Here is an 18,655-nt window from a genome sequence, read left to right as displayed (position 1 = left end):
AAAATATCATGTGTCCCGACCTCAGCACAGCAGACTGGTGAGAGTAGGTTACATGTTAACGTCCAGCTTACAAACCTCGCGGATGTCTGAACAGAGTTTGTGTCGGTGTCAAGGTCAGCGTCGTTGTTGTTTACATACTTTATTTGAGAAGATTTCCCAATTTTAGTTTTCTTAATCGTGTTAGTAGTAACGTTACTCAAAAAAGTCTACAAATACGTTTCTGCTGCTTAGTGCTAACCATGACCAAACGAGAGTGAGCGAGGTGACATGATGGTGACGAAAGCACTTCCTGAGGAATTATTAAAATAATTATTAATTAGTTTATATCTTATCCACGGCCCATTATTTTAATCCCATTAAAACATAGTATGTTATGTCAGTCTATTTTTTTTATTTTTTATTTAATTTCATGTTTTAAATACAATATAATTTTAGTTCACAGCCCCCCACCAGGGGGGCTGATGCTATAACGAGGGGGGCTGCAGCCCCCGCAGCACCGCCCTTCCCGCGCTACTGCTAGTACCTTAAAGGGTTACTTCAGCGATTAGCATATGGCTTTGTATCAGTAGAAACCCTGGAGAATATTCAAATGATTGTGCTTTCCCTCCTCACATCCCCCTGAGACAAGAGATTTATGCATTTTATTTCACACTCAGATTCAGTCAGATAGAGATCACACTCAGAGCTCAGCTCGCAGCTACAGGCACTAATTTAAACGGAGCTATGCTGAGCAATGTAAGTATTTTAACTTCTCAAATTAATTTCTATGAAAGTTAAGCTTGCAAAGGCATGAACTGAAACGTTCCAGACTGAACCCGCGTTGTGAATGTATGCTGCGAGTGTAGTCACACGTATATACCCAGCGCTGAAGTACCCCTTTAAAGGTACATATTAGTACCTTAGGTTTTGTACCTTAGGGTACAGCCCCAATGACAGCAATGTACCTTTTTTTCTGACAGTGTGTGTGCGTGTGTTTATTTATTTATTTAGCCTATTATTTTTAACTGCACTATGGAAGCTTGTTTCAACTTTCCCTGACTTTTCTTTTCAGTCAAATCATTTCTTGATTGTCGTTTGGGCATTTTAGTCATATTTGCTCATTCTCTGTAATGTATTTGCCCTGTTTTGATCCATTTTCCTGGGATTTTTTTGTCATCAACATTATATTTTAAGGAGATAAAAATGGTACTCATCAACCTTGATTGTTATGGCAAAAAAAGTTTTGGGGCTGGACATAGTTGACCCAATCTGGCAGCACTGGCATAACAGATTCTATAAGCATAGTAAACTGCCTTATATTTACTATACTGTATATTTACTATTTTATATTAATTTCCTAGTATATAATTAAACATTTTTTCCTTTGAAGAAAACAAGGTTTTAGATTTTAGGTAATCTTGTACCCTGTCAAGGACAAAACTTAATGAGGTTATTGCAATAGTGAATGAATTTTCATGACTTTGCCAAAGTAAAATGAATATGCCTTAAAGCACAGATGCTGATTCATTGGTTTACTGTGTTCTTCTAAAACATGTAGGCTAATGATCACACATGCTGAAATATTTTTGACAATTAAACATTTCTCAATTATAAATGTGGACATACTGTATTTATCAACATTAAACAACAGAAATAACTTACTGTAAGACTGAACCTCCAAAAATAGTTGAAAAGCAATGAAGAAAAACAACTCCATTACAGCGAGAGTGAGAAAAGAGACAGAACAAGTCTCAAACAATGGGTGAATTATAGGAAGTAACACATCAGACCACAGGACACTTTTTTTAAATGCGTGTGCATTCAGAACTATGAAGTTGAACGTACATCATGACGACATTTTTTGATGTGGTTGAATAGCAGACTCAGAGGCACGGAAGGTAGTTTTTGTAAAAGTAACATTTAAACGTGTCAAAAAGAGTGGAATACATTATTCACTCAGTGGCCACTTTATTAGGTACGGTACAACATGGATAAAGGTGCCTTTTAATTTTAATTTTATTTTCCTCTAAACCACTAGAAGGCACAAAAACTTGGCATAGTACTTTACAAAACATCAGATTTTTCAATAATGGAAGACTGTAAGTATGGTATTTGGGGTAAAAGGCACCCCTGCTGCCAGGGCTAAAAGCACAATAATTAACATGATAAGTTACATGATAACATGATAGCTGGATGACTTTTCCATTTGTTGACATGACATGGTTAGAATCAGATGGTAAATATCATATTTAGTTGGGTGTCCACCTTTGATAATCACTGTTACGTAACATGATGCTGAAACTCACAAAGATGAGGAAGAACTGGAAACAGGAACTTTAAAACAGAACCTCGGGAAACTGGTATAGACAGCACAAAAACCAGGTTAGCATTAGCATAGACGACAGACAAACACTGAGGGAAAACTGAAGGCTGAATTACACAGAGCAAATGAGATGATGACAAAGGGATTAACAAGACACAGGTCAATGACATAACTAATTCGACACACTGGGGAACTTCAACCAAAAACACAATGAAAACTATAGACATATAACAATCACCATATTTATAATGAGACCCTTATATTTAAAAATATGATTGTTACTACTGTAAATCTATATTACATTAATATGGGATTGCCTTCAATGTTTTCAGAATCTTTACTTTTTTAAATAATTGTGTTTCTGTATTTTTAATATATATATATATATATATATATATATATATATATATATATATATATATATATATATATATATATATATATATATATATATATATATGTTTTGCGGCAATTTGTCCTTAACTTAAAATCAAACAAGAAATCAAACGGCCACTGAGGCACTTAAAGATCGTTTCTTACGCAGGATACAATAAATCCAATGTCCAGGCTTTCGTACCGTTCATGCGGTTTATTTCCATTTGAGCAAGCATACAAACAAAGGGTGTCTGCAGCCTCTCTTTCCCTGGTAAAAAACCAACAACCTTTCCCAGTGCCTGCTCGTCCTAAGTGTAATCACCAATATATCCAAAACAGGTGCTCAGCACTATCAAAATAAAAGTCCCAAAAATATGGCTCAAAATGATGAAAATAATAAGTTTAACGTTCTGTATATATATATCAATAAAATTATCATGCAAATTAGTTAAAATAAAACAAAAAGTAATTTAATTATTAACTTAATTACAAAACAAGAAAATAGCTCCAACATTCCAGCCCCTAATTGTGAAATGTGTAAACCCACAATTACTTTTCTTCCTGTAACGGAGCTATTATCTAGCTAGGCTCTAACTATAATATATAAATTCTTCTGATCTTCTTCCCGTGGCTATCTGGAAAAAAAACAAAACAGAAGAAAAATAGAAGAGAAGAAAAAAGAAAGAATACATGTCCATGATGCTACACTGTGGCCTCCAGGAGCAGACAGATCTTCGTTATAGGTCTCTCCAAGACACTAGTCTTAGTTTGGAGGAGCACAGAGCGAACCAATCCTTTGGAGTCGGACTTAACACTCAGAACTCGGCCCATCATCCAGGATCCTCTCGGTGCCGTGGCTACAGCAATGATGACAATATCCCCAGGAGAGAAACTTCTTCTTGGTACAGCCCATTTTTGTCTTTCCTGCATTAGAAGTAAGTATTCAAACGTCCATCTTTTCCAGAAAAGTTCGGCAATGTACTGTACTTGTTTCCATCTTCTCCTGATATACATGTCACTTGGTGCAAAAAGTCCTGGTGGAAGGATGGGCTTTCCTTTTAGCAAAAGAATATGGTTTGGTGTGAGGGCCTCAAGGTCATTAGGGTCATCAGAGACCTTTGTAATGGGTCTGTCGTTTAGTATAGCCTCTACCTCACAAAACAGGGTCTGCAGGCCTTCATCACCCAAAACTTGCTGCCCAAGAACCGAGGTGAGTATGCTTCTTACGGAGCGGATCAGACGCTCCCAAACACCGCCTTGATGTGAGGCTGTAGGTGTATTAAAGGTCCACTTAATCCCATCTTGAATCAAAGCACCTTGGATCTTTGCATTATTCAAAGCAGCAAGACTTTGTTTTAACTCTTTGTTTGCTCCAATGAAATTCGTGCCATTGTCTGACCTTAGGCTGAACACAGGACCTTTCCTACAAATGAATTTCCGCAAAGCATTAATACAGGAATCCGTTTCCAAAGAATATGCCACTTCCAGATGTATTGCCCGACTGGTCAAACAAGTGAAAAGCACTCCATACCTTTTTAAAGAGCTTCTTCCTCTTTTAACTTCTATGGGGCCGAAATAATCAACTCCCACATCTGTAAAGGGAGCCTTATCTGGCATAACCCTCTCTTCAGGTAAGTCTGCCATCTTCTGCTCTCCAAGCCTTCCTCTGTAACGTCTACACGTTGTACATTCTGCAATTATTCTTCGTGCAGCAGAGTTAGCATTAATTATCCAATATCTCTGTCGGAGCTTATTCAGCATGTGGTTTCTACCCGCATGTCCTAGCTGTTGATGGAGGTGACGCAAAATCAGTTGGGAAACATGCAAATCTTTGGAAAGGATAACAGGATGTTTAATCTCTGGTGGTAATGCAGACTTGTGTAGGCGACCCCCGACTCTGAGAATGTCGCCTTCCAATATAGGATCCAACTTGTACAATGAACTGTCCTTAGGGACATTAACCAAACCTTTCTTCAGGGTGGCAATTTCACTCTTAAACCTACGGTTTTGAACAAAACAAAGTATTGCCTTTTCTGCTTCAACATAATTTTCTGGAGTAAGAGATTTCCCTCCAAGAGTGGCTTTAAAGCTCTGAAGTTTCTGTTCAACAACCCCTTTGACTCCTATGTCTCTGTCACTTTCAGCAGATTTTAACTCTTCTCTCTTTTGGCTCAGGAGCAAAAGAACTCTTTTAAGCTGGAGAAACCAGGCAACAGATGTTTTAAGCTTCCTCCAAGATGAGAAGTAATTAATGAGATAGTCTGTAGGATCCTCTAAGTGCTTGACAACAGCATTCACAGCTACTTCTCTCTTGACCTCTGGGTCCCCAGAGGGAATCACAGCTAAATCCACATCAGTGATTGGCCACTCCTTCTCTGACAAAGAGAGGAACTCTGGACCTTTAATCCATTTCTGGTGTGTGAGAAATTCCTCTGCTTTCAGTCCACGGGATGCTGCATCGGCAGGATTGATCTTAGAGCCCACATATTTCCACTGGTCAACTTCTGTGGCTTCTCTAATAACCGCAACCCTGTTTGCAACGAAGGTATGGAAACGTCTAGTTTCATTGCAGATATACTTGAGGACAGTTGTGCTATCTGTCCAAAACACTGACCTCTCCAGTGGCAACTGCAACTCTTTCTGAAGCATTCTATCCATTCGGACGGCTAAAACTGCTGCTGCGAGCTCCAGGCGAGGAATGGTAACTGGCTTCAGAGGCGTAACTCTAGTTTTTCCTACAAGAAATGAAACATGTATTTTATGATCATCTTTCCATCTCAGGTACGATACTGTACCGTATCCAACTTGACTGGCATCTGAAAAGTTATGAATTTGTGCTGTTACGGATGTTCCAAAATCCGAAGGTTTAATGCAGCGATCCACCTGGAATCCAATGATCTTTTGGAGATCCATTAGCCAGTCAGACCATTGTTTAGAGAAGACAGGGGGTATTTGTTCATCCCACTTCAAGTTTCTTCTACAGAGTTCCTGTAATGTTAACTTAGCTGACATGATAAAAGGACCCAAAAAACCCAATGGATCGTACATTGAGCTGACCACAGATAAAATACCTCTCCTGGTATGTGGCCGTTCCTGTACTGAAGTCCTAAACCTAAACTTGTCAGACTCAACGCACCATTGCAAACCAAGCGCTCTTTCAACAGGAAGCTGGTCCGTATCTAGATCCAGTTCTTTCGTTTCTGTTGCCCTAATGCCACTTGGTATTGACGTCAACACAGAACGGCTATTAGTCACCCATTTTCTGAGACTAAATCCACCTTTGTCACAGAGCAAAGTCAAATCCTTTGTAATTTGAATTGCATCTTTTTCTGAGGCTATGGACTTCAGGCAGTCATCCACGTAAAAGTTATGAAGAACTGTACCGATCACTTCATCTGGAAAATCTGAAGCATGGTCCTCTGCAGTTCTTCTCAAAGCATAATTTGCGCAACTTGGGGACGATACAGCTCCAAATAAGTGTACCTTCATTCGATGTTGTAATGGTTCTTGATCAGTATCACCATTAGGCCACCAAAGAAAGCGAAGAAAGTTCATGTGTTTATCAGGGACCTGCACTTGATAAAACATGGCATGGATGTCGGACATGACAGCAACACGTTCTTTCCTGAACCGAATGAGAACCCCAATAAGAGAGTTGGTGAGATCTGGACCCTGCAAGAGCTGACAGTTTAGTGATGTTCCTTTATATGTAGCTCCACAGTCAAACACAACCCTTAACTTTCCTTTACTAGGGTGATGTACTCCATGATGGGGTATGTACCAGACTTTTCCATCCACTTGTTCCAGTTGGTCTACGGGTACGACTTCAGCATAGCCCTGAACCAACATATCACCGAGAAATGTGGTGTACTCCTCCTTAAACTTATCGTTCCTCTCAAACTTCCTCTTCAAACTTTGGAGGCGCTGTTCAGCAACACAGCGATTATTTGGTAAGACAGGATCTTTTTCTCTAAAAGGTAGGTCAATGCAATAATGTCCGTTTTTCAATTCTGCTGTACTACTCACAATCTTCATGAATTTAACGTCCTCTCTTGACATTTCCAGTCCCTCCTCTGATGTTCTTTCATTAAAATCATGGTTGTATTGTTTAATGAGCATTTCCTCCAGATATTCCACTGAAATACGATTGGTTGTAACAACAGAGCAGCCAGTCTTTACTCCATTGCCACTTCCACCTCGAAGTGGTCCATTAATTATCCAGCCAACTCTTGTTCGAACTGCATATGGTCCTTCACCTTGGCTGTTGATCACCTCCCATGGTTCCATCACTTTTGCTGCATCAGTTCCAATGAGCAAATCAACATTTGAATCCACATCATGTAGCTTTATGTTCCCCAAGTAAGACCATTTAGCCACATCCTCTTGTCGTGGAATGTTCAACTTTGACACTGGCATAATCTTTTGAGTTAAAACATTAGGCAACTTGATAAAATCATCAGTATCCATGCCAGACACTTCCAAACCAGTCAAAACATTAGTACTCACAATCTTCTTCTGACCCATTGTCCTTAATAAAATGTTTGCTGGCTTTCCTCTTAGACCTAGTCTCCTTGCCAAATCAACAGTGCAGAAAGTACCTGAACTCCCAGGATCCAGAAATGCGTAAGTCTGCACAACTGTATTACTCATCTGGCTTTTAATCTGAACTGCAACAATTGAGAAGACCGCATCATCCTCTTCACCAGCCCCTATATGACCACATGTCTGTTGTCCAGTTGACACTTTTAGTGGAAGGCTCGCAGCATCCTGTGCTTCTTTGACTGATGTACCCTTTGTCTCAATGTGAAGGACTGATGGGTGCTTCTGATGACACACACTACAATCCAAACGACTCCTACAGTCTTTGCTCATGTGACCAATCTTTAAGCAACCAAAACAGATTCCATTTTCCTTTATGAAATTTATCTTGTCCCGGTGCATCTTTAACTTAAACCATGAGCATCTATCCAGAGCGTGATTGTTCTGTTGGCAGAGTAGACATTTAAGATTACTTTGGGCAAACGAGGACTTAATCTTATCATCACTGTAGACCTTATCTTCTTCCTTTACTGAACTGACACTGGTTGCAAAAGTGCTTCCAGTTCTTCTCTGCTTTGCATGGCCAGCGTTGGAGGCTTTAGTATAGCTGGTATGTTGACAATCCTGTATATTACCAAACAGAGGGTCAGAGATAATTCTCACTTGTTTTTCAACAAAGGTCACAAGGTCAGTAAATACAGCCCTGTTTCCACTTTGCTCCTGCAGATCACATGCAACGTTTCGCCACTTTTCTCTTAGTTTATAAGGCAATTTCATCACAAGGCTTCTGAGGTTGGATGGCATGTCCAACTCCTTCATATACATGACTTGCTGTGTTAGATTGGAACAACCTCTAAGAAACAGAGAAAAAGATTGCAATGCGTTCACATCCTCTGGCTTAATGAGACGCCATGTAAGAATTTTGTCCATATAAGCAGAGGCAACTTTGTGCTCATTGCCAAAATGTTCTGCAAGAAGGGATTTAGCTCTTTGGTATCCCTGCTGAGGAGGCAAGTGCTGACAACTTTTCACCAGATCTCTTGGCTGACCCCTGGTGTACTGTTCCAAAAAGCTCAAGCAATCCTTTGTATTATCAGTCTTTTCTTCCACACAATTTTCAAAAGCTCTAATAAAGGTTCGAAACTGAAGAGGGTCACCATCAAACACAGGAATACTTCTCATTGGCAGAGCAGATGCTAAATTTTGCTGAACCAACAGTGTGGTAATATCGTTCTGTCGTTGCATAATGCTCACAATATCATTCTGAGAGTTATCATTGCCTGCTGAGTTAAAATAGGATAGACGTCCTATTTGTTGAGCATCATGAACCGTTTGTGTCCTTTGTGTTTGTGTATCACCTGTTGCAAGTCTGGTGTCTGATTGTTTCTTTTCCAACCTTTTAGGCCTGACAATCTGAGCCTGTGACTCAGAGTGAGATTCAGTGTGAATATTCTTTATGTCAATTTGTTCTGGAATGAAATGGTCAGCGTGCGGATTCAGGCGGCCTGTACCTTGTTTGTTCCTTTCAAAATAGGAATTCATTCCATCAGATCCTTTTGAACCACATTTTGAATTAATTTCCAACACCCGGAGTTTAGCATTGGCTGCAGCCAGGTCAGTTTCCAGAGACAACTGTTCCTTTTCCTTCCTTAATTCCTCTTCTTTGGCTTCTAACAAGTGTTTTCTTTTTAATGCAGACATGCGTTCAATAAGTGCTGCTTTATCAGCTTCTGCTTTTATCCTTGCAGATGAAGTTGAGGATACTCTTGATACTTGAGAGGGTAATCTGGAATTATTCTCCTTTACCAATGAGATATTAGAGGCACTGTCTTCAGGTCTAATCCCATCAGAAGTTACACTTTGGTTATCAGGATGTTCGGCCACAGTATCAACTGATTGTACGTGTAGGAGGGCAGCCTTAGACAACCAGCTCTCCACTTCCTCAGTGAAATCACAGAACATGGTCATTTTTGTATGAAAATATTCATTTTGTCTTTGAACTTCACTCTCGGGCATTTTCAAATTCAAGAAGGATTCATGCGTGTCATTAGCTTCCTCATAACAGTTAATGCATTTTGCCAACTGAGATTGCACAGAGTTCATATTGTCAGTGGACTCCATTAAGGCACTAATTTGTTCCATGTACCCCTTAGCCTGCTTGCATTTCAAAGACCTTTTTTCTTGACACGTTTTTGCAAAAAATGCCAATCCTTTTTCCGTGAACTTGAAACTTCTTTTTACAGAGTGCGAGGACGCAACGTCGCTCTTAGCTCTTGATGTGTCAGATTGTTGTGACATGGTTTTTCCTCCAATTCCTATTGAGCTCAATTTTCACACAATTTGTTTTCCATAGAGCAAAAAAAACACCATTTGTTGCATTAAGTCACTTCAATGACGTAGCTTTCCTATGAATGATGTGAATGTCCCTGTTGAGGTATTGCACAACTGCTACACATCCTCCAAAGTCTCTAAACCCTTTAAGCCTTCCAATATTCAACCTCCAAAAATGAATCTGATGCTCCAATAGCTAAGCCGTCTTCCAATACAGCTTCAAAGTAAACATTTTCACATACCGACTGTTGAATGGCTTCCTGTGATGTCCGTAGGCCACCGCTTTCCAGACAACGACGTGCTAGTGCTTTTCAACAACATACTCCTGAATCCTCTTTCCACAAAGTCCGTTGACAATGAATGTCCAGATTAAGGTGGGTTTTTTACTTTGTTTTGCGGCAATTTGTCCTTAACTTAAAATCAAACAAGAAATCAAACGGCCACTGAGGCACTTAAAGATCGTTTCTTACGCAGGATACAATAAATCCAATGTCCAGGCTTTCGTACCGTTCATGCGGTTTATTTCCATTTGAGCAAGCATACAAACAAAGGGTGTCTGCAGCCTCTCTTTCCCTGGTAAAAAACCAACAACCTTTCCCAGTGCCTGCTCGTCCTAAGTGTAATCACCAATATATCCAAAACAGGTGCTCAGCACTATCAAAATAAAAGTCCCAAAAATATGGCTCAAAATGATGAAAATAATAAGTTTAACGTTCTGTATATATATATCAATAAAATTATCATGCAAATTAGTTAAAATAAAACAAAAAGTAATTTAATTATTAACTTAATTACAAAACAAGAAAATAGCTCCAACATATATATATATATATATATATATATATATATATATATATATATATATATATATATATATATATATATATATATATATATATATATTTACATTTACATTTACAAGCCTTCATCGCCTCTAGTCCAATCCAGCTCAACTTTATCACTGCTGGTCCAGTTCAGCTCAAAGACTTTATCACCACCAGTCCTCCCACTACCTGTGCCACCCTGGTGATCTCTTCACCAATCCTTGTTTCTGTGCCAGAAGACACCTTCCATTTCCCTTTCATTTTCATTTTAGACGCTTGTATGTCTTTGTTCCTCTGTTCCCGCCTTCAGTAGTTGAGCAAACCTGTTTTGTATTGAGTTTGTGTATTTAAGTCCTTCAGTTGTCTCCACTCATGGTCTAGTGTTGAATGTGTTTCAGTTCACACAGTTGCTTTGTTTCTTTCTGTTATATTGGTAAATCAAGCTAAAGCTACTATTTGCTCTAAACCTTTCTCTTCATCATCCTTTTCGGACCAACCCGTGACAATAATATGTAACTAAAAACAAATAGAAACATAATTATTACAATAAAAAAACATCAAATGAAACATCACACAGGGAATGTCAGTTTAAGGCTAGTGACTGTACTGAACTTACTGTAAATTTTACTTTAAAAAATACATTTAAAGGTGCCCTAGAATGATTTGAAACAATATGTTAAATTGTTCTCTGATATATACATAGAGGGTATGTGGCTTATTTAAGCTTAGTTTCTGAACTTTCTGAAGTTTTACAGGTCCATTTACAACCCTATAAATTGTGCCTATGATGTAATTTTTTTTTACCTTATTTGGAAGGTTCATGAATATTAATGTTGAGCTCTGCTCTGATTGGCTTATTTCAGCAGCTCACAGCTCACAAGCAGTTCAGCTGTTCAGCTCGTGAGTCCTGACCGTCCTGACAGAACACAGACAGACTAAATGACACTTTAAGCAGAACATCTCAAATGGAGATTGATAAAATGCAGCTTACTTGTTTATTTGGTGTTTTCAGATCATCCGCGCGAGAGAAAGAGCGGTTGCCAGATTTCAGTCATTAAATCCCCCAAACAGAGCTTTTCTGTGAAAAAAAACCTGTATGCATCCAGTGTTTTACCTAAACATGTCCAATCTGGCAACCATATGTACGCGAACTCTCTCTCGCACACACGGACGATCTGAAAACACCAATAAATAAGCTGCATTTTATCAATCTCCATTTGAGATGTTCTGCTTAAAGTGTGTCATTCAGTCTACATTTTAGACTTGTCTTTTTTCGTCAACGATATTGCATGTTTATATAACGTGACAATGTAGGCTAAGGTTACGCAGTGACTGTGATGTAGCCTAATCTGAAATACAAATAGGCAAAAACATCATAGGAAACACCATACTTCAGTTCTCAAAAATATAAATATATAACTTATATTTTTACAAAATGAATAGCCTTGTCAAATGACTATCGTTTTAACTTATATGGTGGAAAAGGTGACGTTTGCTAGAAGGATTGAGTGAACGATCTAAGCAATCTGGTTGTATTTTGTAATACAAAATAATATTACCCTTTGTCATTAGACACACTGTTTAGTTTTGTATGGTGCTTGGTGTTTCCTGTTGTTACTGTAAGCATCTTGCGCCATCTAGACAATGCTGTCTCTCTAAGAAACTTTCAATTTAATCAGAAATTGTTTAAACAGTCAATAAGTGGATAAATCGCTACTTACTGCTTGCAGGAATAGGCCTATAGTTGCCGCTTTCTTCAGTTTAAGACGCTGAGCGAAGCTTGCTTGAAATGGGCTGAACAAAAGAACGATCTTGAATTAAATTGTTGTGGTATCGGATTATAAATATCAACCATGACTGTTGACATTTTTTATCTGTGGGAATTGTAGAAAAGTCTCCTGCACAGCCTGGAACATGACGTGTGTCCATGCGAGCAGCTTGTTTTGATGATTCGCTCCCATTTCCACCTGACAATGAACATGTTTGGACAGATGCAAATGTTGGGGGTGTGCATATAAATGATCCCCAACGCTTGCGTCAAGGTTGGGTTTATGTTGAGAAGCACTTTTTTCCCGTTGTGTTATGGATTTCACGAGATTTACATAAGAAGTAGGAGGTAATGGTGTTTGAGACTCACTGTATGTGATGTCCATGTACTGAACTCTAAGGCTCATTATTTCTCTATGGCTCATTATTTCACCATGGCAAGGTTAATTAAATTTTTCATTCTAGGGCACCTTTAAAGCCCCTTTCACACTGCGATTCCGGCAAATACACGGATAATGCGACTCTGCATTTGTTCCCGGGCCGCTAGATTTGGTCCATTCACACTGCCAGTGAAATACCGTAATATGTGCACTTTCACACACAACCCGTAACGGTCCTGGATCAAGTTGACACGTGACATCCGGATGTGATGTATAATGGCGAGCGATCTCAGCTTCAGCGCGGATAGTAAGGTGCTCCGTGGTCTCGACTTGTGTCCAGTTTGCGCACATTTCTGCTTGTTTAATTTTAGTTTCTTTTGTATATGAACACTCTCTGCGTTTAAAACACCGACTAGCTCTTCTGGCACTGCAGGGTTGTATTATTGAAAAAACAAGCTCTAGGAGTCGCACGCTAACTACGTACACATTGCGGCATTAGTTTTGGCTTTTGTTCACACAGCGCTCGTCCCGGATCGAATCCCGCAATGTTACTAGGTCCCCGACCCGGGTTCAGTTCGGTAATCAATCCCGGGACGTGGTTGCTTTCACACAGAAGGCGACCCGGCAATGTTCCGGGAATATTGCGGGTCCGACGTGCTGTGTGAAAGGGGCTTATGAGTGTTTTACGGTAAAATTACATGAATGTAATGTTAGATCTATTAAATTCCCCCCCTAATATACAGTAATAAATTAACTTTTACTGATAAACAATTAAGATGTTTTTACTTTAGCATTTTTACAGTTAAGTACAGTCATTTTTTACAGTGACTGCAAACTGAATTAAAACTGCAAGCTGCGATGAAAGGACCTTTGCACGCTTAACACCGCCACCCGGTGGCTTTAGGAAAATACATTTAGGTATATTAAAATAGGAGGACTATGTCAATCATTTTTTGTATTTGCCACACTGTAAAAAAAGGCAAATTTTGAACTTTTGCAGTACAATCGACTTGGATGTTTAAGTTATTTCAACTTAAATTATGTTAAACTGACTTTAAAAAATGAGTTACATCTTGTATAACTAATTAAAAAAAATAAAATGTCTTAATTTATTTTGATGAGTTAAAATAATGTAAAAACATATGTTGTCATAATTTATGACATAATTTTTTAGTGTACGCTTCCTGCTACCAAAACTACATTTTGGTGTTCAGATGTCTTCAGACCAGGACACTTATCAAATATGAAGTTTGAGGCAGATCAGACATTGAATGCTTGAGTTACAACAACTCCCTGTTTCATGATAATAGCATGCTTTAGCACTCAGCTAAGTTTTGCTAGCATGTTTTAGAATGTTTTTAGCAGGATTAGTACTCAATTCCATATTTTATTATGTTGCTAGTAGTGCATTATATTATTATAACTGAATATTGTCATGTAGATGAGTTCAGGCCAGGGCAGGACTGTTGAAGTTTGGGGCAGATGGGACATTGTATGCCAGAGTTACAGCAACTTCCTGTTTCGTAGCGTAAATCGCATACATTAGCACTTAGCCGAGTGTCGCATGATTAAATGTGTTTCTAGTGTGTTTGGGCCTTGATGGCATATTTAAATGAGTTTCTGGCAGTGACTCACAGTGGCACTATGACTGTAACTGAATACTGGCATGTATATATTTGGCCAGGACTCTAGTAAAACGTGAAGTTTGGGGTAGATCAGATCGTGTATTCCAGAGTTACAACAACTTCCTGTTTCATGGCAAAACATCAGACTTTTTCAGGCCACCACGGACACGCCCACCAGGGAAAACTCAAGATCTTCGCAATTTAACATCCCAAAGGCCTTTAGATTAGACTGACCAAATATGATTAAATCTCTAGAAATTCAATGTCTGGAAATGTTAAAAACTGCAACAAAAAAAAATTGCTGAGAAAATTCAAAATATTTCCTGTTGGGTTTTCAGATTTTGCATCCAGGGCCTTCTTTTGTAGGCATTGGGCTGTTACATGTATCTACAGAATTTAATACTCATACGTTAAGCGTCGCAAACTGCTCTTGAACTTGAATTACCATTTTGCCACATACAATTCTGAAACTCAAATCAGATGGTACAAATTTCAGAGTCTGAAACGTGTGCAAAGTTTCATGATTTATTGAGCATGTTTAGGCTCTCAAAAATGCGATTCATTTTAGAGAAGAAGAATGATAGACTGAGCAATCACACCATCGGTGCTCAGGCCCTAACAAGAATGCCACTGTCTAAATTTTGTAAAATTGTTTAACATGCTGCAGTTAAAATGCAACTTTATTGTTAGCACTGAATAGTTAATTTAAAAATACATAAATTAGATTTAATATTTGATAAATCTGTCTCTCAAGCTGCATCACTGCAGTCTACAGATCACGTAAGATGCTTTCAGCTCCATTTTTTTACTTTTTACATTCTTTCCACGCCAGCATTTTTGAAAAAAGTTGCCAGCCACTGCCAGCAGTTTTGATCATTTTCACAAACTCTCGTTGCCCATGGCATCAAATTAAGAAGGGATTACCTGACACTGCTGTCTTTGCCCCAGTATATCACAGTCACGCACTTCTCTCTCAGATGCAACATGAAACACGTGGAGGCTGAATGGTATTGTTACTTACCTTAGATTTATATATTAATAAGTATTTTGCTTCTTTTTCTCAACTAAAAGAAAAAATGAATTTCCCACAACACACTTTTTTCAACATTTACAGATTTGAAATTGTGTCGTGCAGTGCCTAATTTTGAGTCCCTGCCGGAGGAAAAAAGGATTTATAGGCTATTGTTGGGCTCGCCTGATTCCAAACATTTGATCTCAGATTTTGTAACTGTGTTTTCTGAAGAAATTAGTTATTCTACGCATTCTTTAAAAGCTGCTTGGGAGGAAGAATTGTGTATACAGATAGGAGATGACGTGTGGGAGGAGAGCCGTGGGACAGATGAGAGAGCCTCTCATTCGTCTTTCGGATGAGACGTTAAACCGAGGTCCTGACTCTCTCTGGTCAATAAAAATCCCAGGATGTCTTTCGATAAAGAGTAGGAGTGTAACCCCGGTATCCTGGCCAAATTTGCCCATTGGCCTCTGTCCATCATGGCCTCCTAATATTCCCCCTCTCCTGATTGGCTTCATCACTCGGTCTCCTCTTCACCAATCAGCTGGTGTGTGGTGAGCGTTCTGGCGCAATATGGCTGCCGTCGCATCATCCAGGTGGAATTATTAATTAATTAGCAGGATTCTCTCGTTCTATTAATTCTAGTCATCAGTTAAAGTGATGCATAGATTGCATTATTCAAAATCGAAATTACATATAATTTTTCCCACCATTTCTTCTACGTGTGACCGGTGTAAATCTGCAGAGGGCTCTCTTCTGGACATGCCCGAAACGTTATGGTTTTTGGTGTGGAATATTTAAGTGGTTTTCTGACGTACGGTTTTGTGTTTAAGCCTTATCCAGAGATCGCACTATTTGGGTATTCTGTTTCTATGTCAGACTATAATGTCTTTGTACAAAGTACCATTATTTACGGAATGATTATTGCTAAACGCGTCATTCTAAGACTGGAACTCTGTTGATGTTTCTCAGTTTAAGAACTGGTTGACCTTTATTCCTGGAATATTGCACATGGAGAGAGTCTGGTATGGAATTATAGGTAACCTTGACAAATTTTACAATATATGGCAACCATTCCTAAATCATCTTTCTTAACCAGTTTAACAGTGACTCTGATCAGTAATGGAGGGAATACTATGCTGTCTTCATGCCCTATGTGCTTGTTTGTTTGTAGTTTATCACTGAAACTGCATATAGGGTTGTTCTTAGTTCCTTTTTTGCTTTTGTTTAGTGTTTTTACTTTGGTTTATTAACTTTTTTTTTTAAATTATTATTAATGATCGATGAGGATGATGATGATAATAGTTTACAATTTAAATTATTATTGCCATTATATATATATATATATATATATATATATATATATATATTATTTTTTATTTTTTTTATGTGCCTCTCTTGGCCCCCAGAAAGTTGTTATTTAACATGCAATATATCAAAAGAAAGAACAGAGCCTATTCTAGATCCATTTTAATCAACATTTAGTAAGTTTCATAAAAAAAGCAACATTTTGAGCAAAAAGCTGAGAAAATCATGCTTTTGTCTCAAAGATTAGGTCTGTATAGGATTTGTAATCGCTAAGTTTCCATCCAAAGTTGAGCATTTAACATGAAAAATGGGAATATCGCATTAAATGTTTGCATTTAAGCAAGATCGCCATTTAAGGATAAACTGGCGCTGACATTATATAAATTCAATAGCTAGATAATGTAAATATGCTATCATTGTTTCTATACAAATAATTTTTAGAGGTGCGGTGCAATACGTGAAGCAATGAATCGGTTCATCTGTGTTTTGAGGAGCAGACAGAGGAAGTTAGCAGAGATGTTGTTTCCACCGGACAGGAGCTGTAGATCACCTCTGTGAGAACGCCATCAGAACCTGCACAGACACACACTTTATTATCATATGTTTCTACATCATAGAGCTCAGGTTATGCTTATGTAAACTTACCGTCAAAGTGGCAGAGACAGAAGAATCCCACGAGTCCAGACAGAAATAAACCAATACCAGAGAAAACCAGCACTACTGTAAGCCATGAGACTGTCAACATGAAAATAAGACTTTAATCCATGTTTATATCAGATATATGAAGATTGTTTTTATTAAATTCATTTTAAATGAACATGCCACATCATATGATCATAAAAGGAGGACATTTGAATGTTAGTTTTAGTTTTTACAAATGTTCATAAAGTCAGATTGTGTGTGTGAGTGAACGGACCTTCAGAGTGAATGTGATCCGTGTGAGGAACAGCTGCAACAGAAACGATCTCATGAAATCATATTAGAATAAAAACTGCATCACGATTACAGGCATCAGTGTTTCTAGATGATTTCACTGCCAAGAAAATGATTCTTCTTATTTAACACATTTAATATTCTCTTATCAACCAAGCAAAAATAGACGTACATGTTTCTGACTCTCTGGTGGTTTCCGGCCGATCAGAGGCTGGGATGAAAACAGCTGAGAGAATCAACACTGTCAGATGAGATGAGATATGAGAGATATGAAACTATTAGTCTAAGACAATGGTTAATTACACACGTCAGCTCTAATTATACTGTATAACAATATTTGACTGCTAAATCCTGCGACTGACTAATATTCACATAAGAAAGCTGTAATAAACAAAGAAAGAATATTTTCATATTGAAGCAATTTAAAATGAAATGAGCAAAATGTCTCAGTGTGATTGTCAAGTGTTTTATTCTCAGTATAAACTTCACACACCAGTTGTTTTGGCTGTCAAAGTGTCACCAGTAGAGGGCGCTGTAGAAGCTGCAAAGAGAATTCAACGATGTCAGAGGATTCATTTAATTAGGAAATAAAACTATAATAAAATACAAATTTAGTTGTGGGTTACAGTATAACATACAATAATAATATTAGTATATATATTAAAAAACTGAAACATGAGCTGGGCAGAATCCTTTTTAATGTGATAAAAATCCAAAAAAACATTCACCTATCCCTAGTTCAGTCAACTCATTTAAAATAAACAGTAAACAGCAGAAATAAACATGAAAAGGTGTTTTAAATACATTGCAAAATCTATTGTGTTGAAATTTAAGGTGTATGTCACAAATATGTTTCATTAAAACAAACAATCAAATAAATAAAATAAAGCACCCACAAGTTTTTATGGCCGTTGTCAAAGCTGAAGGGGCCGCTGTTGAGACAGAAAATATATATCAACAATGTATATTTAGCTTGGAAATAAAACTGAAATTACAGTAGTACTGGTATTAATATTACAGTATAACATACAATAATATAACATAATATGAGTAATGCTCAATGAGAAGTATCTACAGATATATTGAGATATAAGGTCACTCACTTGTTTTTGTGGCAGTTGTCAAAGTTTGACCAGTAGAGACTATCACACATTAAACAAATAAGAGTAATGTGTAAAGTCATTTGTTTTCCAGAAAATGTTTAAACTTTTAGTGTTGTATATAGATCAGTTATTTCAAGATATACATTTTTTAAAAAC

The 18,655-nt window shown here is 37.9% G+C and overlaps 1 long non-coding RNA gene across 1 annotated transcript; it reads right to left on the bottom strand.

Moving 5' to 3' along the window:
• Window positions 1-16,731: 16,731 nt before the first annotated feature.
• LOC137058230 (uncharacterized) lies at window positions 16,732-17,641 on the bottom strand. The gene is made up of 4 exons (XR_010900631.1): window positions 17,569-17,641; window positions 17,380-17,412; window positions 17,109-17,198; window positions 16,732-17,036 (listed from the first exon to the last, which is right to left on the bottom strand). It is a non-coding gene; the product is annotated as an uncharacterized lncRNA (long non-coding RNA).
• Window positions 17,642-18,655: the final 1,014 nt, after the last annotated feature.

The sequence above is a fragment of the Pseudorasbora parva genome, chromosome 22, assembly GCF_024679245.1.
Source record: "Pseudorasbora parva isolate DD20220531a chromosome 22, ASM2467924v1, whole genome shotgun sequence".
In the NCBI taxonomy this organism is placed as follows: domain Eukaryota; kingdom Metazoa; phylum Chordata; class Actinopteri; order Cypriniformes; family Gobionidae; genus Pseudorasbora; species Pseudorasbora parva.
The sequence above is the reverse complement of the archived record's forward strand: the minus strand, read 5'-3'. Positions and strand labels throughout refer to the sequence as shown.